We start from the raw sequence: 25,237 nt of genomic DNA on the forward strand, positions 1-25,237 counted from the left end.
CCAGCTAAAGATGGTGTGCTTGTTCCCTGATGGAGGATGACAGCAATCAGGTAAGTAAAATGGGGGCTGGGGGGCTGCAGCACTACAGAAGGTGAAAAACCTTCTAATTCTATGCATTAAGGTAAAAAACCATGAGGGCTTACAATTAAGGAGTAATATTTTGCTTCCTGACAGTTACCGTTAAAGGTTCCACTGTTGAGGGTTTCCTTTTTACATATATGTATTTTAGGGATGCTGGCAACAATAAATAGGTTGTAACCCTAAAAAAAAAAAAAAAAAAGAGAGATCCTGTTCCCTTATAGCAGGTTAAACAGCACAGTGCTTGTACTGTCTAATCTGTCCCTTTCTAAGCTGTAAAATACCTTGTTGATCCTGTCCATTTCTGTGCCCCTCTTAGTGTGCTGACCACAGTAATCATGGCTGCTGATTGTATAAAATTATGCCTCTAAATACTTTAATTCAGTTTGTTTATGGACGGTCGCATGGCCTCTCTCCTCCCCCGATCTAAGGGCTACAGCGGGAGGGGCTGAGCGATCAGTACAGTGGTCACCTGGCCTCCCCGCTGACATCAGAGGGGGATCTCAGCCCCTCCCGCTGTAGCCCTTAGATCGGGGGAGAAGAGCGGCTGGAGGTCACGTGACCAGCCAGAAACGATCTGAAATAAGATATTTACGGGCACAATATTTTACAAAATATGTACACAGTGTAGTATGGCTTTATGGAACATAAGAGCCGACAATATTATTTCTTTGAGTTTACAACCACTTTAAGCTACAACTAAATTCATTTTTAAGGTACATGACAAATAATTCATTCAGGATGGACAAGCCTATGTATAAATATTCTTTTTTTGGTTCATGTGAGTCCTTGTATACTGCTGCTCTGTGTATAATACGTAGGAGCCACCCTATGCTATAATCCAGCGCAGTCAGTTGTGATAATGTGCAATAACCTAAGTAACCAGAAAGGAATACCCCCTTCTACTTATTTTTGTCTACATCAAACTAAAATCTGGTTTGCTAAAGGTTGCCAATATACTGTATTTTTTCATATCAGCGTACAGTAGCTCTTTGTACTTCCTTATTAAATAAGCGCTTTGAAATTTCCCAGTCCTTGGTAGGGTGTTGGAATGTTGTTAAGCTGCATTTAAAATGCTCCCGAGGTCTAGAAATATGTATATTGACAAGGACGCCAGCTGGGATTCCATAGTGGGTAGACACCTCACAACATGAAACACGCACCATATTTTACTTTGTATCATTCACGGCAGATGGCTCTGAATATGTCACTCATTTATATAAGACTGGAGACAGAACACTGTTCAGGAAGGAAGGACTGAGATCATTTATATTAATGTTTTCCTTCTGTTGTTGGCCTTTGCTGCGCTGTCATCTCTCCAGTCAAAATAATGGAATAGAAGTGTACAGGATATCTCAGCATATTTCAGTCAGTGGTAGGAATTTTCTTTACAGCAGATTTTAGAAATGCCCTTGAAGGAAAAAAAAAAAAACAAGCCTTTCTAGCCTCAGACTGAAAGTAGAACCACTAACTCATATAACTGTATAACTAGAGACAGCCACTATACAAAGCAATAACTCCAAACTGTCGCTCATTTTGAGGGACCGTCCCTCTTTCAGAACTAAGGTCCTCTGTCTTTCATTCCTCCTGAAATATCCATTTTAATGGTTTGGCTGTAAGATCTATATTATAATTATCATTATTATACAGGTTTCTATAATGCCAACAGTTTGTGCAGCACTTTACAAAGAAAAAGGAGATGCCGTTATAATACTATACAATTCAAAGCAAGAGGGTTAAGAGGGTCCTGCTCATGGGAGCCCACAATCTAAAAGAGAGGGACAAGTGGTACTAGAAAAAGTCTTTGAACTGGAGCTCAAGGACCACGTTTTAACGATAAAATTGTAAAGCAGGGGGTCTCCAAATTTTCTATGCAAAGGCAGTGGGCTCCGGTGGCAGAGGCGGGCTTTAGTGGGCAGCGGAGTCCAGTGGCAGCGGCAGGCTCCGGCGAGTTGCAGGCTCCAGCGGCAATGGGATTCTATGGACGGTGGGCGGGCTCCTAAGTCTTCTGTGCGGCTCCTCCCTTCTTCTCCTAGGTGTCCGATAGGAGTGCCTATTCTTTCAGCCAATCAGGAAATGAGCATCAGACCCGCGCTTCCTGATTGGTGGAGAGGCGATTTAGTGTTAGAAAAGCGAATATTCATTTGACTTTTTAACACACCTGAGTGGGCTCTGCGTGTAATGCTCTGCACCATGAGTCCAGGTGCTTAAAAAAAAAAAACACCCCCGCCGCTGTAATTCATGCTCCTGGCATCCTGAAAGGGGCCGGACGCATGAATAGGGGGTGGCGGTGGCAAGGATAGGGGAATCAGCACCCGTGCGCCTTTAATGGACGGGCTGCCCCTGAATTTGAACAAATAAAAGGACCAATCTTATTACTTTGACTTCTGTGTTTGGTGCGCCTACATCTCATAATCAGGGGTAACAAAAGCCCCCCTCGTTGAAGGCCAACTTGTGTTAATGATCAGTCTAGATTGAAGCCTAAGAATCTCATATATGGAAATACATATCAAGGTAGTACCACACAATGGTCATGCTTTATTGTTCATTCACACAATGCAAGACTAAAGCCGCGTACACACGATTGGATTTTCAGATGGGAAATGTGTGATGACAGGTTGTTGGCGGAAAAACCTGACCATTTGTATGCTCCATCAGAAAATTGTCGGATTTTCTGAGGACAAATGTTGGATGGCAGGTTTTAAAATTTTCCGCGGACAAATGTCTGTTGTCGGATTTTCCGAGCGTGTGTACACAAGTCCGTCAGACAAAAGTCCAAAGTACAAACACGCATGCTCGGAAGCAAGGATGAGCCAGAAGTGGTCGGTCTTGTAAACTAGTGTTCGTAATGGAGAATTAACATTCGATAATAATGAAGCTGCTTTGCTGGTGATACTGATGGAGTTATTGCAAACTAATTTTCAAAGGCTTTTCTTTTCTATTGATATCAAGAATAATATTATTATGCGGCAAGTTACCACAACACCATTATCCCGTAGTTTTTAAGATCAAAGATACAAACTATGTTGGTGTCCCTTGTCAATTTTACATTGTATTTGTTTAAATGTAACTGCCTACTCCCCAAACTGTCATTTGAAGTAAAACACATAGCCATGTATTATTCTCCACATTTTTTTTATTGTGCATTAGAAAAAGAAAACAGATAAAATTAGACATGCTATCTGCCAATGGAACTTAAAGTGGGGTTCCACCCAAAAAAACAAAAATACCAGAAACATTCTAAAAAAAAAAACAAAAAAAATTTGGATTTTTTTTTTTTTTACTTACCTCTAAATGCCTGTTGCTAGGTGGTCCCTCGTAGTCTGCCTCTTCCTTTGCCTGGGCTGGTGACATCACTTCCCCCTCGGCACAGGAAGGGCTCGGCTCTGCTCCCTCCCTCCTGTCAATCATCTGGGACCCATTAAAGGTCCCAGGTGATTGAGCGGCCAATCACGGCACGCGGCGCCACTCGCGCATGTGCAGTGGGTGCCAGGCTGTGAAGCCACAGCCCGGCGCCCACAGTTGAAATGCCGGCGCCAACGAGCGAAGGGGGGGGGCGAACGGGGCTTCGATCCCCCGCATCGCTGGACCCAGGGACAGGTAAGTGTCCAATTAAAAGTCAGCAGCTGCAGTATTTGTAGCTGCTGACTTTTATTTATTTTTTTTTTAATGGACCCCCTGGGTGGAACTCCTCTTTAACTAAAAAGTGCATTCTATGGATCCAAAAATATAGAAAATATACCAAATAAAATCATTATTATTCAACCAAAAAAATAAAAGCCTCATGCGTGTGTCTTAAAGTGCATGTGAGTGCATGCATGTGTCTTAAAGTGCTTGTAAACCCATATGAAAAAAAAAAAAGACCTGCAAGACAAAGGCATGTAATACTCAACTGAGATCAAAGCCCCTGTTGTGGTGCCCATACACAGCACCAGCCGGCAACATTTCTCCCCGGAGTTACTTCCGGGTATCGCTCTTCGGGGCTGTGAATGGCCGGAGTGGGGTGACGTCACCCCCGGCGCATGCGTGCGGGAGCCGCCGGCAACATTACACTCACTGAAGCAAACGGCACGTATGTGCCTTTGCTTCAGTGCACATGTGCCAATGACATCGGCACATGCAGATACAGGGGATATCTCCTAAACTGTGCAAGTTTAGGAGATATCCGGGGTAGCTACAGGTACGCCTTATTATAGGCTTACCTGTAGTAAAAAGTGGATTGTAAGCGTTTACAACCACTTTAATATAGGGGGTTAACAAGGCCAAGAGCTGGTGAAAGCAGGGATCCATCATCTGGAGATGACTTCGAAAATCATCCGGATTATTCTCCTGGAGCTCCCGCTGTTCTGTCCACCAGATGTCTTGCTGATGTTTTATACTGGTTATTTGTACCTATGTTGTTAGATTTACGTGAAAAATGTGTAATTTACTTAAGACAATCATATGTGGTGTGCAGGTTCCATCTAGTGTTCCTTTTTGGTATTGCTGTAGTTCTATTTCTTTGTTTATTTGTATGTGTAACTAAGGAAGTTGTCAGCAAGCAGGGAATTCTGGGTAGGATCTTAGCAGGAAGTGAAGACATTCAGGAAATAACACATGTATTTCTCTATCTCTTGCCATCACCCCTTAGAGAACTTAAAAAGTAAGTTTTTACTATCCCATCTTGTACTGTATATCATTGTTTATGCAATGTATGCAATATTACTTATTGAGGTCTATTTCTGTTATTTTGTAGTTTCACTTGGCTTGATCTAATAAAACTGAGATCAAAGAAATATGGTATCTACAGTTATTAGGATGAGAAGGTTTAGCTATCTGCTTCTTGAGACAGAACACTCGCAGCAAAGGCATATGACATAATTGGTCACGATTAATAAAGCAACCAATTTTTGGTCCAAGAACTGCTCCTCCTCCTCCTGTTCCTGGACTGGACTTGGGTCAAAGCAATAACTCCAAGGCCAATAATAAATAACACATTATCTCCTCTGATTCCGCAACATGTCTGGTTGACAAACGGGAGCCCAAAGGGTGGCGATAAATAGCTGACAAACCACGTAGTACGTCACTACGTTCGTGTTTGTTGGTTGACAATTCCTTGCCGTTTTGTATGCAAGACAAAATCCAGGCACACGCCTTCGGACAAAAGTCCAAGGTTTTGTCTGCGGAAAATCTGATCGTGTGTACGAGGCTTAAAGGTGATTGACAGCAATGCACTTCCTACTTGGATAAACGACAGATCTCTATATTTACTAGGATAACAACAATATGTAAGAGCCATTTCACACTGGGGCGGTTTGCAGGCACTATTGCGCTAATAGCACCTGCAAACCGACCCGAAAGTGCCGCTGCCTTAATTCCAGTGTGAAAGCCCCGAGGGCTTTCACACTGGAGCGATGCGCTGGCAGGACGGTAAAAAAAGTCCTGCTAGCAGCATCTTCGGAGTGGTGAAGGAGCGGAGTGTATACCGCTCCTTTACCGTTCCTGCCCATTGAAATCAGTGGGACGGCGCGGCTATACCACTGGCAAAGCGCCTCTGCAGAGGCGCTTTGCGGTGGTTTTTAACCATTTCTTGGCCGCTAGCGGGGGGTAAAACTGCCCCGCTAGCGGCCGCATACCAACGGTAAAGCGCCGCTTGCAATAGTGGCGCTTTGACGCCGCCGCCTGTCCCAGTGTGAAAGGGCTCTAAGCGCAAACTTGTAAAATGTGAAGGTTGCATCACAAATGACAAAAACACTTTATGACATAATAAAAACCTCTGCAATAATAACGTGTGCTCGGTTATTATGCTAAACTTTCCCTTTAACTGACATTCTAATAAAGTACTGGAACTTTCAAGATAAACTCTGATCTAATTATAAAGCAGAATATTGTTTTAAAATTAATTTTGTTGGAAAACAAAAACCCATGTAGGATGACTGAGTTATTATTAAATGTCAAAGCTACTTAGTGACTACACCACATATCAGAAGACATATTTGCTAACTGCTACCATATAATCTGTAATTAGTAATCTAATTAAAAACAAATGATGGTAAGGCTAGTGGGTTTCACTACTGCATGATGGAATACAGTAACTGCGATAGGCGTAAGTGGCAGGAGATCCCATCTTAGGCTCTCATAAAGCATTGGTCTTTTTCAAAGGCTGGAGCAATCTGAATAAATAAGGCTGCTTATTTGTGATTCATTTGTCAAACTGAAAACCAGGAGTTTGATTTAGGGCCGGTTCACGCCAGAACGTGGTACCGGAAAGCTGGGTACAGTGCAGGTTTTCAGCACTGCGTTAAAAACGCACTGACTTTGAGATCTACTGTGTGTGCCAATGGCACCCCAAATGGAGATCTCAAACACAGTGGGGTTCATTTACTAAAGGCAAATCCACTTTGCACTACAAGAGCACTGCAAGTACACTTGGAAGTGCAATTGCTGTAGATCTGAGGGGGACGTGCAAGGAAAATAAAAAACAGCATTTTTGCTTGTACATGATGGGATGATAAAATTGGCAGAGCCTCCCCTATTTTCAGATCTACCCCTCAGATTTACAGCAACTGCACTTCCAAGTGCACTTATGGTGCAAAGTGGATTTGCCTTTAGTAAATCAACCCCAGTGTGTTTACCTGTAGCACCTGCATTATGATACCATGTGATTTGATGCGGTGGCTTTTTGAAAAGTAGTGCATGCACTACTCTTTCTGTGTTTCATGCGATTTGCAGCCCATTCAAATAAATGGGATGCAAAATTGCACTGCACTGAATCACCCAGGAACATGTTCCTGTGTGATTAAAGTGAATGTAAACAATCACCTTGTAAAACAACCCATTAAGTTTAAAAAATAAATTAAAGGCAAAACATTTTTGTATAGATAAAAAATTATAAATTGCTGGAGAACTGACCACTACGATAAAGAAAATAGGATTTTTATAACAGCTTACCTATAAAATCCTTTTCTTGGAGTACATCACGGGACACAGAGGTCCCTCCCCTCTTCTGGTTACACGTATATTGCTTTGCTACAAAACTGAAGTACTCCCAGTAAGGGGAGGGGTTATATAGTGGGGACGGAAAGTATTCAGATCCCCTTAAGTTTTTCACTCTTTGTTATATTGCAGCCATTTGGTAAAATCATTTAAGTTCATTTGTTTCCATATTAATGTACACACAGCACCCCATATTGACAGAAAAACACAGAATTGTTGACATTTTTGCAGATTTCTTAAAAAAGGAAAACTGAAATATCACATGGTCCTAAGTATTCAGACCCTTTGCTCAGTATTTAGTAGAAGTACCCTTTTGATCTAATACAGCCATGAGTCTTTTTGGGAAAGATGCAACAAGTTTTTCACACCTGGATTTGGGGATCCTCTGCCATTCCTCCTTGCAGATCCTCTCCAGTTCTGTCAGGTTGGATGGTAAACGTTGGTGGACAGCCATTTTTAGGTCTCTCCAGAGATGCTCAATTGGGTTTAAGTCAGGGCTCTGGCTGGGCCATTCAAAAACAGTCACAGAGTTGTTGTGAAGCCACTCCTTCGTTATTTTAGCTGTGTGCTCTTAGGGTCCTTGTCTTGTTGGAAGGTAAGCCCAGTCTGAGGTCCTGAGCACTCTGGAGAAGGTTTTCATCCAGGATATCCCTGTACTTGGCCGTATTCATCTTTCCCTCGATTGCAACCAGTCGTCCTGTCTCTGCAGCTGAAAAACACCCCCACAGCATGATGCTGCCACCACCATGCTTCACTGTTGGGACTGTATTGGACAGGTGATGAGCAGTGCCTGGTTTTCTCTACACACGCCACTTAGAATTAAGGCCAAAAAGTTCTATCTTGGTCTCATCAGACCAGCGAATCTTATTTCTCACCATCTTGGAGTCCTTCAGGTGTTTTTTTAGCAAACTCCATGCAGGCTTTCATGTGTCTTGCACTGAGGAGAGGCTTCCGTCGGGCCACTCTGCCATAGAGCCCCGACTGGTGGAGGGCTGCAGTGATGGTTGACTTTCTACAACTTTCTCCCATCTCCCGACTGCATCTATGGAGCTCAGCCACAGTGATCTTTGGGTTCTTCTTTTCCTCTCTCACCAAGGCTCTTCTGCCTTCTTCTAGCTCAGTTTGGCCGGACGGCCAGCTCTAGGAAGGGTTCTGGTCATCCCAAACGTCTTCCATTTAAGGATTATGGAGGCCACTGTGCTCTTAGGAACCTTAAGTGCAGCAGAATTTTTTTTGTAATCTTGGCCAGAGCTGTGCCTTGCCACAATTCTGTCTCTGAGCTCTTCAGGCAGTTCCTTTGACCTCATGATTCTCATTTGCTCTGACATGCACTGTGAGCTGTAAGGTTTTATATAGACAGGTGTGTGGCTTTCCTAATCAAGTCCAATCAGTATAATCAAACACAGCTGGACTCAAATGAAGGTGTAGAACCATCTCAAGGATGATCAGAAGAAATGAACAGCGCCTGAGTTAAATATATGAGTGTCACAGCAAAGGGTCTGAATACTTAGGACCATGTGATATTTCAGTTCTTCTTTTTTTAATAAATCTGCAAAAATGTCAACAATTCTGTGTTTTTCTGTCAATATGGGGTGCTGTGTGTACATTAATGAGGAAAAAAAATGAACTTAAATGATTTTAGCAAATGGCTGCAATATAACAAAGAGTGAAAAATTTAAGGGGGTCTGAATACTTTCCGTCCCCACTGTATAGGGTGTTAAACTTCCTGTCTAGGGAAGTGTGCCAGTGTCCATCACCTAAAGGTGGCCTATATAACCCATACAGTTATTACTGTGGCTCTATGTCCTGTGATGTATTCCAAGAAAAGAATTTTACGGGTACGCTGTTATAAACATCCTATTTTTTTATACAAGTACATGGTACAGCAGGCACATATCAGGAATATGAAATGTTGAGGCAACAAATGCTTTAAGGTGTGAACCAGCCCTTAAAGCCCAGCTCTAGGCAAAAAAAAAAAATTTCCCATGCAGTGGGGCTGTGTCTGCACTGCAAGGGTCAACTGCTAGTTTTTTTCTAGGGGTGAGCAGAAAGCATATACTCACTTGATCTTTCAATTCTCTAGAACATGAGGCTCCCCCATGGTCCAGCGGTAGACTGGACTGGCTATGGGCCTGCTCTGAGCGTGATGACGTCAGGAACAGTCCGCTATTCAAAACTGTTGGAGCATAGGGTTGCCAAACCGGTTTTGTTAGGGGAGGGTAGGAGGATAAAGTAAGTAAAAAAAAAGAAAAAAAAAGCAATTAACCCGTGCAGTGTGGGCACAGCCCCACTGCATGATAAGAAAATGTTTGCCCAGAGTTAGGCTTTAAAGTTGAAGTTTAATCTGCTTATACCCCCCCCCTTCATCAACATGATAATGACATTTTTAAATAAAACCTGTTTTTATCTGTGCTTCTCTGTACAATGCAGGCAGATCATAGCTGGTAAGAAAGGCTGCAGATAGCTTCCTGAAAACAGCAGACCATCCTATGTAACACCCACATGTAATGCTGAGCCTCCATGATTGAACTGAAATCCAATAAATGAATGCCGGGAACAGTCTAGCCCTCTGAAATTCAATGAATGAATTGTCTAACCCTCTTCTCTCTTCTGTGGAGAAGAGGGCTAGACGATGTTGGACCTGTTCCAGACAGGAGATCTTTCTGACTTGCTGCAACTTCCAATATATACTCTGCCGTGTACACACGGTCGGACTTTTCGTCTACAAAAGTCCGATGGACAAAATATGACTGACAATCCGATCATCTGTGGGCTTCCCCAGACTTTCAGCGGACTTTTCCAGTCGCAAATCTGACAGACTTTAGATTTGAAACATGCTTCCAATCTTTACGTCGTAACTACGCCGGACCCAGAAATCCGCTCGTCTGTATGCTAGTCCGACGGACAAAAACCCACTCTAGGGCAGCTATTGGCTACTGGTTATCAACTTCCTTATTTTAGTCCGGTGTACGTCATCACGTACAAATCCGTCTGACTTTTGTGTGATCGTATGTAGGCAAGTCCGTTCGTTAGAAAGTCTGCCGCAAGTCCGCCAAAAGTCTGTCGAAAGTGTCGGACTTTTGTAGACGAAAAGTCCGACCGTGTGTATGCGGCATAAGAAGCTCACAGTGTGCAGAGAAATCAGAGAAAGCAATATTGGTACATGAAAAGAATATGTACAACTGTGTAAATCTAATGCCGTGTACACATGAGCGGAATGTCCGACAGAAAAAGTCCGACGGGAGCTTTTCATCGTATGTTCCGATCGTGTGTATGCCCCACTTTTTTCGACTTTTTACATCGAAAATTCTGACGGACCTAGAAAGAGAACATGTTCTAAATTTTTCCGATGGAACCAATTCCTATCGGGAAAACCGATCGTCTGTATGCTGCTCCGACGTACCAAAAACGACGCATGCTCTGAAGCAAGTACGAGATGGAAGCTATTGGCTACTGGCTATTGAACTTCCGTTTTTAATCCCGTCGTACGTGTTGTACCTCACTGCGTTCTGGGCGGTCGGAATTTGGTGTGACCGTGCGTATGCAAGACAGCTTGAGCGGAATTCCGTCGGAACTCCGTCGGAAAAACCTTCAGAGTTTATTCCAATGGGAAAACCGGTCCTGTGTACAGGGCATAAGGCTCCATTCACACCTAGGCGCTTGGAATCGCGGGCGGAATCACTGCGATTCTGCCCGCAATTCCAAATCGCAGCAAAACGCAAAACTCGTTTGCGATGCCTTTGCTTCTTAATAGTACCCCAATCATGGCGCGATTTTGCCACGATTGTCGAACAAAAAAAAGTCACACTCACACAGTTTAATTTATTGAAATACAGTGCATTTACAAATTAATTTAAATAACATCTAACTACATGAATGTGAGTCTTTTATATTTGCCTCTAGTTCAGACCTAACTTATATAACCATTATCAGTGGATTTTATTGTTGTAAAACCCTTGTTTCTGTATATGCGCTCATTCACATGGACCCAAAAATACTGCTTTCAGATCCATGCAGAATTTTTTTCACTGGTCCTGAATAGAGCTCTATTATAGCTAATGTTTCTGCACACAATGGCTTTTAGCTCCGTAATATAGAGCAGCATTTGGAGATGAGTATTTTAGTGTATTTTAAGCCTATAAATGCATGCATGTGCATAGATTTATGCGAGTTCAAATCTCCCATGTGCATATGTGCATAAGCCCTATATATTTTGTCATTTGCCCATGGGACAGCCATATTTGGTCAATACTTATTAGGGGTGCTGATTTAGGGCCCCCGTCACTGAGAGGGGTAGACCATGCAATCTACCCCTCCAATCTCCTCTCCCGAACTGGCTCAAATCCACCCCTCAATTACAATCTCCATTAACAGTTACCAAATCTCCTCTCCCAAACTGGCTCTTCTTCTTTTGGTCGTGTCGCTTTCCCATACTCAGAAAGCTATTATTTAGGCACACTCTTCGCCCCTGGTTCCCATACACTGTAGGACTTCACTCACTTTGTGTTCCCAAGAATCAGACCAGACAATTCACTTAACCAGCAAATCAATTTACTAAATAAAGTTGGTATAGGCATACAAACTCCTCTTCAATGGTTTCCCAATAATTACATGCCAGTGCAACCAGTCTCAAGGCAATAGAATTCCTTTGTAACATTTGTTTTTTTTTAATTTTTATTTTGATGGGCTATGCTGTAGTGTTTCATAACTTGAACTTGTGACAGTTTCCAAATGAAGTCGAACGGCTTTCTAACAGTCCACTTTAAGGGTCCTGCCAAGGGGTGACCCAATCCCGATACATCGTTACATCTCCCTATGTATGGTCCTTCTCTGTCCCATGACCAATCTCTGACTTTTCACTCTCCACAGACCAAACCTCCCTTTCTGGTTTAAAGGCCCAATGCCTTCCTGCTTAAATACCTCAGCTACAGGAACTTCGAAGGCCAAATGGCAAGCACACCACAGTGAAATGATCATAGTTTTATAGTTGGTATAGTTGGCTGAATAAAGACACTAGTTCAACCTGTGTGGTCGTGTGTGTATCTATGTACAGGCAGTCTCCGAGTTACAACCATCCAACTTACATGCGACTCGTACTTACAAACGGAGGGAGACAACAGGAAGTGGGAGGAAATCTACCAATAGGAAGTGAAATTCACTCCTGTAAGAGTTATCATGGAACACCGTCGCACTCCGCTTGAGTGCTTCCGTCATATACCGCTTCCTCCAGTCTATATATAGATATCAGATATTACAGCCCCTTGCAACCAAGAACTAGGCAGTACTGGTTTTGGCTGCTGAACTGGAGAACTGTTTATTCAAACATGTATAGAGAGATACACTCAGAGGATCAGCCCCCTTCTTTGCATAATGACACAGGGCGGGGTAAACTACATTCAGTAACAAGAGACACAGGTATTCAAACATTTCAACAGTAGACCATCTTTGGGAGGGGCTCCTGGAGGAATCCCCCCCCCCTCGCCTCTCACAGCTAAACCAAATAGACATTTACATCCCATAATAGGTTGCTCCCAGGGAAGACACAAACAATAGAACAATGGGATACAGTCACACCTCAAACGATCTAATAAAGAGTCTACAACAGTATATGAGACAATAAAAAAAAAAAAAAAAAAAATATATATATATATATATATATATATATATATATATATATTCCAGTGTGGTTGTGCAGATCGGACTGGGGTTCTCGGTCACCCTGTGCCCTTAATAGACACAGGGTGACTTAAACATAGGTGGGGCTGGAGAAGGAGATTCCAGTGCTCTCCAAGGTAAGCTGGGTTCCACAACCCCCACCCCCGCCCAAAGTGACTCCCGTCACAAAAGGTGTCTCCACTGAAGGTTTATCAAGAATCTTAGTTTCACAACAACACAAAATTTTCAAAATCCACTTGCCACAGGGCCAGAAAGTGATGTGAAATCTTCTGTACAGGTGCACAGACAGCAAAAAAAACAATGCAGGGGTGTTTACCCTTCCCTATGCTATCTAAAAAACTGAAAAATGATTTTTCTGGCTGGAGTTACACTTAAAAAATGTACCTGTTCCGACTTACATACAAATTCAACTTATAAACAAACCTACAGAACCTATCTTGTTTGTAACCTGTGGAATCTACCACTTCCCATATCCCTGTATATTGTGTTCAAAAAGATGCCATCCTTACCACTCTAACAGTAAAAAAACGCTTATGCAGTTTAAGGTTAAACCGATTCTCGTCCAACTTCATTGAGTGGCCACATGTTTTCTTGAGTGATCTGAGACTGAATAGTTTCTTCCCAATGTTGGAAACACCATAAAGGCTCATGCACATTGCTGCTCCTACAGGCTTTTGAGTTTTTTTAAACTCTTAACTCTTATTTTTTCTGCCTGGAAACTCCCCTCTATGTAAGCCAATGTTTCCATGCATACTAAGGCTTTTTCAGGCATTTACAGGCAGAAATAAAACCCCATCAAACTCACATATTTTTTCGAGCAGAAAAGACGCCTAAGTGCCCAAAAAATGAAAAAGCGTGAAAGAGCATGAAATAGCTCAAAGAAGCTTGAAAACACACAAAAAACAGGAAAAATTAGCTGAGAGGAGAGTTTGTAAAAAAAAAAAAAACCGCTAATGCTCAATAAAGCTCAAAGGAGCTCAAATAAGCTCAATAAAAAGTTGCAAAATAGTCCAAAAAAGTACAAGCTTCTTCAAGCTGAAATAAAAGCTCATATGCCTGTAAAAGCAGCTTGTTTTTGAGTTGCAGTATGCATGAACCCTTAAGATATTTGTGTATTGCTATCATATCCCCTTTAAGCATCTCTTCTCCAGGGAGATTAGGTTTAATGTTTGTAATCGTTCCTCATAACTGAGGTCCTTCAGTCCTCTTATTAGTTGTGTTGCCCTTCTTGACTCTCTCCAGTTCCACATCCCTCCTGCGGACCGGTGACCAGAACTGGACAGCATACTCAAGATGCGACCAAACCAGAGTTTTGTAAAGTGTCAGAATTATAGTTTTATCTCTTGAGTAAATATCTTTCCTAATGAATGCTAATAGTCTGCTGGCCTTTCTTGCTGCAGCTTGGCATTGCATGCTATTACTGAGTCTGTCATCAATTAGGACCGCCAGATCTTTTTCCATCCTCAATTCCCCCAGAAGTTCTCCCCCTAGTGTGTAGCCTGCATTCATATTTTTCTTTTTCAATCATTTTTATTAAGGTTAAAAACCATACAAATATGAAGCCATACTATACAGTATAGAAAAGTACTGGTACATAATAACATTAGTGACGTACACCACTGGTCGCTAAGGAACTGGAAAAATGCATTTTTGGGCTATGACCATAATTCTTAAGAACAGAAGATACATCCTCCGAAGAGGAACTGCATGAGGGGGGGAGGGGGATGCTCTCATCTAAGATGAGGGGTAATTTTAGCCATGAATTGATCACAGTAGCTGGTCTTTGTGTTTGCATACACAGTCCTCAGATGGGGAGTGGGACCAATGACGAGAAGAGAAAAAGGCAAGAAAGAAGAAAGGGATGAAGAAAGAAGAAAGGGAAAGCCTGCCAAGTGCATCACTTTAAATTTCCCTACATTGAACATCATTTGCCATGTGTTTGCTGACCCTTATATTTTTTCAAGGTCTTCCTGTAAAGTGACTTACAGGAATGATCCTTACATTACCACACAGTAACTTGAATGAAAAATATACAGTAAATAACAGTAGTGGCACCTGTCTACACATTTTTCTTATATGCTCCCATTGAAGTTTACGTTTCCAAAACTGCACTATGCTAAACTGGATGAATCATCTGCACCTTTTCAAAAATCGCAGTGCCCCATGTTACACTTGTAGCACCCTCCTAGGTCCTAGGTAGGTGCTAGAGAGTGCATAGTTTTTGGGTTTCCCCGCTTAACAGGGGGACTGTCAGGCAGATTTAGGTGCTATCTGCCTAACAGGGAGCAGTGATCCATTGATAGGGTCTGCTCAGTGTGATCAGATGCTCCTTACGTTGTCTGCCTGTTTCACACTGGTCCAATAGGAAGGGGCATATTGGACAGTGGGAGGAAACCTGACAAATGGGAGCATGGGTATAGATACAGCCCTGGCCATTGGCAGAGGAAGGTGCCTCAAGGCATGCTGGGTGACTGTATTTATACCAAAAGAGCACATGTGGTCAGGGTCTTTGGCTGAAGAGTGGGGTCCCGGAGGAAGGGGGGTCGCTGCCCCTCCTCTGTACAGGCTGCCATGCGGCATCAGGTAGTTGACCTGAGGGCCAGAGCCGCAGAAACTGCAACCCAGATGTCCTGCAGAGCTGACTGGGAGGGAGACACACCTAGAAGGATCTGTTCCTAGCTACTGTGACTACAGACCTAAATCTAGGGGCCTGTTCTGTGAGGGCTATCCCTACAAGCTAGTAAAGTCACTGGACAGGTTGCAGCTAAAGGGGATACTGGTTAGTGTCCCGAAAGATCAGAGTTCATCGAATCTGCTGCCAGAGCAAGCACAGGACTTATCCTTCCATACAAATGCTGTATGGTTCAGCAGAGGGTCTGCAATTCAGTTCAACCAAGTGAGGACAAGTGAAAGTTGTCCTCATCTGTGCATAGTTAAATTTGGAGTACCCCACTAATCCGTTCTCCTATCCAAGTTCTACCAATAAATACAAAAAAACATATCCCCAAGACTGGTCATTGGATAACGAGCTGATGAGTGTGCACCTGGTCGTGTAAAAATACCCAAGCTTCTGGATGCAGGATAATCCAGAGGGAGGCCCGGGAAATCTATACTCAGCGACTCCTACGGGGGCAGTGCTAAACATTGATGTGAACATGCACCATAAAGTATATTGTGATTTCCATTGTCGTGCAATACAGCATGACAGCAGATGCAAAAGATATAGCACTAGTTACAAGTGAGCCCTAAAAACATTTTCCAATATAAATTCAAATTTTGTGCTCTCTAAAAAAAAAAAAGCCATAGTTTCTCTTTAAATAAACATGTCTATGCCACTAAATGAAAAAAAAAAGAAGAATGCGGTTATGACAATATCCCTTCCTGTCTTCCTTATTCATTCTGCTTGTGAGCTCCAACCGCCTGACATAATAAGACACTTCAAACCGCGGACGACATGAAAGCATCAACAGATATTTAGCAAATAAAATGAGCCTTTGCTATGATTCCATTAATTACATATGGGAAGAGGACACATTTCAAAGTCGGCGAACGCGACGAGACTGAGAAGCGCTTTCGAGACTCGATTCATGCTGAATTCATTTGCTACAGACTCAGGGAACCTCGCTCCTGTCTCTGCTCTTCACCGCAAACCGGCTAAATTGGATAAAGTTAGATTTGAAAGTGAAAAGGCGATACAGTCTGTTTTGCTTTCAAACAAAATCATCTGGCGCAGACATTCTATTCTGAAAGGGTTTTCTATTTCCCTGCATGGAAAATACAGCAGACTGACAGATTTGTCAAAGCCTATCCTTCTCCAGAACACTAATAGAACTGTAAGACTGACATGACAGTGCTGAAATCTGCTTGGGCTGCACTAATGCCAAGAAAATCCCTTCTCTAGTGATCTTGCAGGGTTAAAACAAAGTTCATTTCCATCTCGCGGGTGATGTCAGTAAGTGACAGCTCAGGCAATCTGGTTAGACACATGGAACATGTTATTTTCTTCATATACAGTTGATCAGCTGATGTATATGCGTATATGTATGCGTCCGTCTATACATTACCGGAATAGAATGTGAGGCTTTTATTTCAGTGAAATGACCAGAAATGACAGGCTGGGTAGAATAATGGTATATAACAGCATTATGTAGGATTTTATTAGAGTGGTTATAATGTGAGTATTTATTTTGCCTGTATATATGAGTGCACAATACATTTTTATAATGGACTCCCGTATGAGTTAGTAGGAGATAAGTAAAGCAAAAAAATATATAATATCATTATATGCTTTCAATTTGAGCTGATTCACCGACTTGATTGCGCACGTGTTCTTAACCCCCTCGCTTTTCATTCACGTGGTCTGCCACATACTTTTTCTTTCAAGGTATATACGCATTTGGGCCTTATTCACATCTATGCATTTTTAGTGCTTTTTGCATTTTGCAGATTTGCACTACAGTCCATTTAACATGGTCTCCTATGGAACACGTGCTGTAGTGCAAATCTGCAAAATGCAAAAAGCACTAAAAATGCATAGGTGTGAATCAGGTCTTAGGATAGCTTCACACCTATGCAGGCTGCAGTTGATGCAATTTCCCTTGGAATTTTTCACATGTGTTTTTGAGGCGTTTTTTAATGCATTTTTGATGTATTTTGCATTTTCGTGTCTGTTGTCAGGCTGAAGAAACCAGAAACAAATGCAGTGGAAATGCATCAAAAATGTGAGAACTGTGTTTTTGATGGGTTTCCATTAAAGTCTATGGAACTAAAAACGCAATCCTGAACTTTTCCAAAAGTTGCACCAGTTAAAAATGCACAGATGTGGACGGGACCCATAGGAAATCGTGGATAAAGGACTGTAGTGCGTTTCTGCAAAACTAAAAACACCCTGCAAAAACGCAATGGTTAGAACCTAGCATTATGCTGTGGTGCAGTTTCTGTACATGCATTCACCATGTGGTGAGTGTACCAGCAATGCATTTATAAAATAATGCCAATCTTTTACTCTGGTACAGACTATTTGACATTGTTTAACCACTTCAATACCAGGCACTTAGACACCTTCCTGCCCAGGCCAATTTTCAGCTTACAGCGCTGTCGCAATTTGAATGACAATTGCGCGGTCATACAACACTGTACCCAAACAAATTTTTTTATCATTTTGTTCCCACAAATAGAGCTTTCTTTTGGTGGTAGTTGATCACCCCTGCGTTTTTTTTTTTTTGCGCAACAAATAAAAAAAGAAAGAACATTTTGTAAAAAAACAAGTTTTTCTTTGTTTCTGTTAAAAATTACATTTTCTTCTTCAATGACGGGCACTGATATGGCTGCACTGACAGGCACTGATAAGGCGGCACTGATGGGCACCGATGAGGTGGCACCAATGAGGTGGCACTGATGAGGTGGCACTGACGGGCACTTATGGGCACTGATAGGCAGCACTGATGAGCACTGATAGGTGGCCCTGATGGGCACTCATAGGTGGCACTGATGGGCACTCGTAGGTGGCACTGATGAATACTTATGGGTGGCACTGATGGGCACTCATAGGTGGCCCTGATGGGCACTCGTAGGTGGCACTGATGAATACTTATGGGTGGCACTGATGAATACTTATGGGTGGCACTGATGGGTACTTATAGGTGGCACAGATGGGCACTGATAGGTGGGCACTGATGGGCACAGATGGGCACTGACGGGTGGCACCGATGGACACTCATGGGTGGCACTGATGACACTGATTGGTGGCACTGATGACACTGATGGGTGGCATTGCTGGGCATCACTGATATATAATGGTGCCAGTCAGTGGGCACTGATTGGCACAGATTGGGCATAATTTGCACATGTGGATGGTCATGAGGTACAAACCTGGCCATCCACATGTTGTCCCCTTCCTGGTGGTCCTGGCGGCTTCCCTGGTGGTCTAGTGTGGGCATCCGAGGGGGGGCTGCGCTGATAAACAATCAGCGCAGACCCCCCCCTGTCAGGAGAGCCGCCGATCGGCTCTCCTCTACTCGTGTCTGTCAGACGCGAGTGAGGAAAAGCCTATTAACGGCTTTTCCTATTGACATCGTGATCAGCCGTGATTGGACGTGGCTGATCACGTGGTAAAGAGCCTCCACCAGAGGCTCTTTACCAAGATTGACACACCACTCCAACGATCGCCGAGATGCGAGCCCCCGCGGGCGAGCGGCGGCTGTTATCCTGCTGGACGTCATATGACGCCCAGTCAGGATAACGGAACCACCGCCCGGCTGTCAATCTGCTATAGGCCGGGCGGGAAGTGGTTAAAGTATGGCTTTCCATAAAATAAAATAAAAATAGCTGTAGGTGCATCAACACTTACAGTTTTCTCCCCTTCATAATCACACAAATACCTGTTGATTCTTTCAGTAAATTTCACTTAGAGGATACGTCCACCCTAACACTAAAATCGCTATATCTACAGACACCCACAATATAAGCCTAACCTACTGTATCTATCCCTATAAAAAGAAATCAGTATACATACCTTTTTTGAAGCCAATCCAGTCCGGTCTCTAGCGGTGGAAGCTCTGCAGAGGACACAGACGACAACGGCTGTGAAATGAATGGGGAGTGCCGTCGCCCATAGACTTATTATGGGGCTTCCGTTGTCGTCTGTGTCCTCTGCACCCGCCTACACAGCGAAGCCAGAGGTGACAGCTCAGCATGGAATTGGGTCCGATCGGCTTCAAAAAAGGCATGTATACTGAATTCTTCTTTACAGGGTTAGATAGGTTAGTGCTAGATCGTAGATGTCTGTAGATGTAGAGATTTGAGTGTTAGGCCCCTTTCACACGATCGGCCCGCTCGGATCCGCCTGTCCGTTTTTTAGGCGGATCTGAGCAGGCCACCCATTGACTTCTATAGACAGGCGGATGTCAGAGGACATGTGTTCGCTGACACCTGCCTGCTGTCCCATCCGGTACGATCCACTTAAAACTGATAGATGGCGATATGTTCACCATCCGTCCAGCGCATGGGATCGGATGAAAATGGACCGGCTCCAATCTCCCCATAGAGAACAGCGGTGCTCTGACAGGTCCATCCCTGCACAGTAAACAGAAATGGACCTGTCATCCACCTGCTCAGCGGGGATCAACGGAGTGATCCCCCGCTGAGCTAGAGGAGTCCATCCAGCAGATCCACCTCCTCCCCTCTGCTGTGCAAATTGTGCTTTCTTTTTTATTTTGCTTACTTGCTGAGCAGGTAAGTACCTTAAATGTACAGGAGCACAACTAAGCAGGGATGTGGAGTTCCGCTTTAATGCAGCCTCCTGTCTTGTGTGAGTGTTAACAATGCTGCACTGCTCCTAAATTCAAAGCATAGTTGTCATTCCAATGTAGGCTGTCCCTGCTTGCTCCACAGAGGTATAAGCAGATGTTGCAGGGGGTGTGCTTAAGCATTATCACTGTGGATTCATAATCCCATAGCTTGTCAGTCAGCAGCTGGCCACCCCTAGACCCACCCACTGCTTTTTGGATTGGCAGAACTGTCTCTGTTACTGAAGCCCTCCCAATGTGAGCTGCAGTGTTTGGTAGGAGGGCTTGTGAGACACAGATGAGGGAGAATTTAGATCAATCAAGGAAGGTAGAGGAAGTTTTCTGTTTACTGTATGAGGCTTGTGCAGCGTATAGTATTTGTCAGGATCACTTAAGTGCTCCTTATTCCAGCATCTAGGTTTTGGCTATTGCATTACCCCTATCTGTGTCCACCTGTAAGGTGATTGATATGATCAATCACCTGTCATAAGCAAGCCAAATGCTCTGTCCCTTGCTTGTGATAGAGACAGTGATACCTGCTTTGTTCCTGATCGAGCCCCCCGTTTGTCTGCCCTGTTTGCTAGTTTGGGTATTCCTGTGTATGACCCGGATCGGATATTGAACTATTCCCTGAACAAGTAGTCTGTTTGCTCAGTTCGCATCTGCCTTGGCGTGATGGCCAGGCACTATAGCATTGTGTTTAAGCATGGGGGCAACCAAGTATGGGTAGGCCTGCTTGCCTTAAGGGAAAGGGGGCTGTAACGATATCACGTACTGGGCATAAAAAGCTATAGCTAGTGGCCATGTTGTGTGAGAACCTTAGGGCAGCCATGACAGTTTGGCTAACCGTAATATTACAGAACAATCTGAACTCCCTCCCTCCTCCCTTGTCCAGGAATTCATTGGTTTAGACTTCAAAGGAACGGTTATCTCAACAGAGAAAGCAGAACCAGTCTAGGTCAGATAAAACAACTCATGTGGGCCTGGCAGGATGTTCAGGCCTGTCGTAAAACTGTCACCCTCTCAATTCAGAGAACCAGCAGATACCGGTCGTAAATACCTGAATGCACATAAAGCTTAAAACAGTGGAATAAGTTTGAAATTTCAGCATGTTTCATAACTTCCAAAGTAATAATAGCACAGCCATAATATGGACATATTTAGTTTCCTCAGATAATTTGTAACATTTCAAGTCCAGACACCCCTATGTCAGGTCATTTGGGAAAACACTGGTACCCCTTATTCCTCCTACGTAAACTAGACATTAGAGACACAGCATTTTTATATTTGTTTTGAAGCAAATCTCACGCTGAACAATAATATTGATATTTGCAGTCTATAAACAGTAGAGATGCAGAGATATGAATACGTATCACAAAGTGTACCTGGGACATGGTCATAAGTGTAGAGACCTCCCAGCAACCAAGCCCTAAACAAGATGACCAGACGATTGGTCACTGGTCGCTGTCAACACCCCCTTTGATTTGACAGAAAAGAAGAGAAGCCATGACAATAGTCAGTTCTCCTTTTACCATTCAAGCAGGAACATCTGCCAAGTTTGAGAACCGATTGCCCAGCTCATCGATCAAACTCTGAATAACCCTCGGACATTACTTGCAAGTATTCTTCCTTCCCAATTCTACCTTATTTCTTTGTGGCTGTATATTGTCATCTCTTTGAAACATCTTTTTTCTGTAAATGTTTATTTGCATCAACTTGACCTTTTTATAATAAACCCTTATGTTGAAAAGTGTTAACCTTGTCTCTAAAGCTCTTAATGCAAGCTATAAACGAACCTGCCTCTTAAAAGAGCGCTACTGTTGTAGAGTAAGACCTCTGAGCAGACCTGTATGTGGTGGCAGTGTGTGTTGCAGACGCTTATTCTAAAATTATAATTGATATTGCTAAAATTATGAGTCTCCCCCGGCTCGGTCTTTTAAAATGGGTGATGGCAGTTAAAGGGTTAATTGCATAATTAGCCCAGTGACAAGCGCTCTCAGGCTGCTCGCACCTAGACTGTGGTCCCGCAAGCTGGAAATTCATTGTGCTGGGCGCAGCTGAGAGTAGCATTGTTATGGAAGTGACAGTGTGGTGTGAGGTTGGTAGGTCCTTTGCCGCGAGTTAGCGAGGAGGGCAGGGATCTGACACCCGCGTTCGTCACAGGGGCTGCTATAGGTGAAGCACACAGTAGCTAGCTATAGTGTCTGATCACCTGCGTTGGGGTAGACGTGACAGTATTTGTACCTATTACTAATTTAGAGTGTGCTCACACTGAGACCGTTTTAGGTGAACCGTGCCTGATTCCACCTGTCCCCCTCCCTACTCTCCCGCTAGTTTGCATGTACATTGGTTTGTAAGGAAGTGTCTCCTGCTAACCAGACCAGCGATCCCCGTTCACTACACAGTTCTCTAAGGAGAGATCTGCACTCCAGCATGACTTGCACTCACACTACTGCCTGTCTGTTGTCTATCTATTTCCACAACTTCCTGGATTCCCTGCATGGTTTGCAGCTTCTCCTCTGCTGTTTAGGTTCAATTTCTAAGGACTACATATCCCATGCATAGCTCCCAACTGTCCCGGATTTACCAGGACTGTCCCGCAATTTGATCTAAGTCCCGGCGAATCAAGGCTTTGTCCTGGAGTGGAGCCAAGTGTTCCAGCACTTGGCTCCAGTGGCTTGTCCGCAAGCATGCACTAACGTGGGCACCAGTAACACCCGGGGTGCGGGGTGTTTCGGGTCTCGCGGGGTGTTTCGGGTCCCGCACTGCTGTGTATGGGTGACAGGCAGCCGGCGGTGAGAGATGCCGGCTGCTGCATACATATACAGTGCATGGCATGGCAGAGCAGCTTGTGCGTCCTCCCAGTGGCGTACGGGGGGCGGTGGTTCCCTGTGCAACATCCAGAGGGGCGCAGAATTAGTCCTACGTCCGCCGTCCCAAATATTCCTTCTAGGAGGAGGAATGGGGGGTGAATTTGTGCTAGGGGGATGAGGGGATTTTGGTTAAGAGGAAGAATGGGGGGGATTTGACCCCCTGTACCCTTCCTTACTGACTCCTGTCCTCCGCCCTGCTGACCCCTGTACCATGCCCTACTGACTCCTGTCCTTCCTCCTGCTGACCCCTGTACCCTTCCCCACTGACTCCTGTCTTCCGTCCTGCTGACCCCTGCCCTATTGACTCCTGTCCTCCGTCTTACTGACCCCTGTACCCTTCCCTACTGACTCCTACCCTCTGTCCTGCTGACCCCTGTACCCTTCTCTACTGTCTCCTGTCATCTGTTCTGCTGACCCCTGCACCCTCCCCTACTGATTCCTGTCCTCCGTTCTGCTAACCCCCCCTACCCTTCCCTACTGACTCCTGTTTTCCATCCTGCTGATCCCTGTACCCTGCCCTACTGACTTCTGTCCTCCGTCCTACTGACTCCTGTTCTCCATCCTGATGACCCCTGTACCCCGCCCCACTGACCCTCTGTCCTGTAGCCAGCTGACCTAGAGAGCACCAAGAGATGGGAACTGGTCAAACATTCAGTTCCAGGGTGACTCATTTTATTGCAGGGCCCCAGCTAGAGGGATAGGCCATGTGGAGCAGCTGGGGGGGGGCTCACATGGTGCTTTTCAATGCTTGAGCTAAGCACATGCTCATTTTGAAGATGAACTCTGGGGAGAGATAAAAGCACCAATTCATGCAGATTCAAATCATTAGGTTAATTTTTAAAAGCAACTAGTGTAAGTACCTGAATTTGACAAACTGAATGGCTTTCCCTGGAGTTTAACTTTGAAGCCCATTTAAATCCTTGCTATTTATTACTGTAATACTGTAATATAGTCAGGCTGAATATGCAATAATAAATATGGGGCTCTTTAACTTTTTTTAACTGCTAAGTGTTGGAGCAAGATTTAAAACAGGCTGTGCTGGCAGTACATATGAGAGTCCAACCGTCGCTCTCTCTCACAAAGCAGCAGCCTGGCTCTCCTGTGGTCTGACACGCAACAGTCCTCTACTGCCCACTCAACTGGGCTTCAAGTTCCTTTGTTACGTAGATGTGAACAATTGTACAGTTCATACGTAAGGTGGCTTGGTTGTGCCCCTTTAATTGCCCTGGTATTTTAATATAAATACAGTCCTGGCATTAACAAGTTACTCTCGCAGGTGGGACAATTTTGTAATCTAAATCACATAATAGCTCCAAAAAAAAAAAAAAAAAATGCCCATGTAGCTCTACCCTAAGAATAAATGAATATGAACAATTCTCTTTAGCAAACAGCATCCCTGCTGCTAAAATAGCTTCAAAACAACGGCACTGAGATGTAATAGGGAAATTCCACTGCTGCAGAGCCATCGTCCCTCATGCTCAGATTAAATGTGCCTTGTTTAGCACAGAGGCGAATATGCAGCCAATAATAAAATGTTTATAATCCACCAGAAACATGTTCATTTTATGCCTGTCTGCACTTCCCATTCTCTTGTAAATTTGCTTTTTAATAAATGCACGTGAGTCGCAGTAAAGATGTCTTCCTCTGAGCTTGTCGCAATTTCCATTTGTCACGACAGCTATCAGAAAGTGGAGTCCGCGTTCGGCGGTGATTTATTAGACCCACTGCCCTTACCCTGCATCTTCACTTGCTGCGGCTCTCTCTGCAATGAGGATTAACTGTATTGAAAAAAGAGCAAGGAGCAGTCAGGAATATTAACTGGCTTCTTTAATCTGTGCTCATTTTGTGTAGAACTCGGCAAGCATGGGAGTTGAAAGACAAACTAGCTGAATTTCAATTCCTGTTAAGTCCCCAGATAACCAGATGATTCAGAGACGGCCGCACTTACTCAGCCTCTCCAGTGCTGAACCAAACACCCCATCAGTGGCTGCAATGCATTGTTTTGTAATTACACTTCTAGCCGTGTTGGGATTAATTCCTGGACTGGACAACATCAAATCAAATGGAGATCAATAGATAGCAAAAGGAAGGCATGGTGTACTGTCTTACTGATGCATTTGTGTGCTTAGTATTTAAAGTGGACCTGCCACAACAACAGAATCTGCATATATTAAAGCAGAACTCCAGAAAAATTAATAAATAAATAAGAGTGAACAAGAATCTGTAAAAGACAAAAGTAAAAAGGAGCTTTTACAAGAATGGGTAAGGAATGGTTTAAGGTTATGACATAGGCAGCAGGAAGGACATGGTCATAGCTTAGTGAAACCTTGATGAGGAACAGACAGTGTG

The sequence above is a fragment of the Aquarana catesbeiana genome, linkage group LG06 (genome assembly GCF_042186555.1).
Source record: "Aquarana catesbeiana isolate 2022-GZ linkage group LG06, ASM4218655v1, whole genome shotgun sequence".
Taxonomy (NCBI): domain Eukaryota; kingdom Metazoa; phylum Chordata; class Amphibia; order Anura; family Ranidae; genus Aquarana; species Aquarana catesbeiana.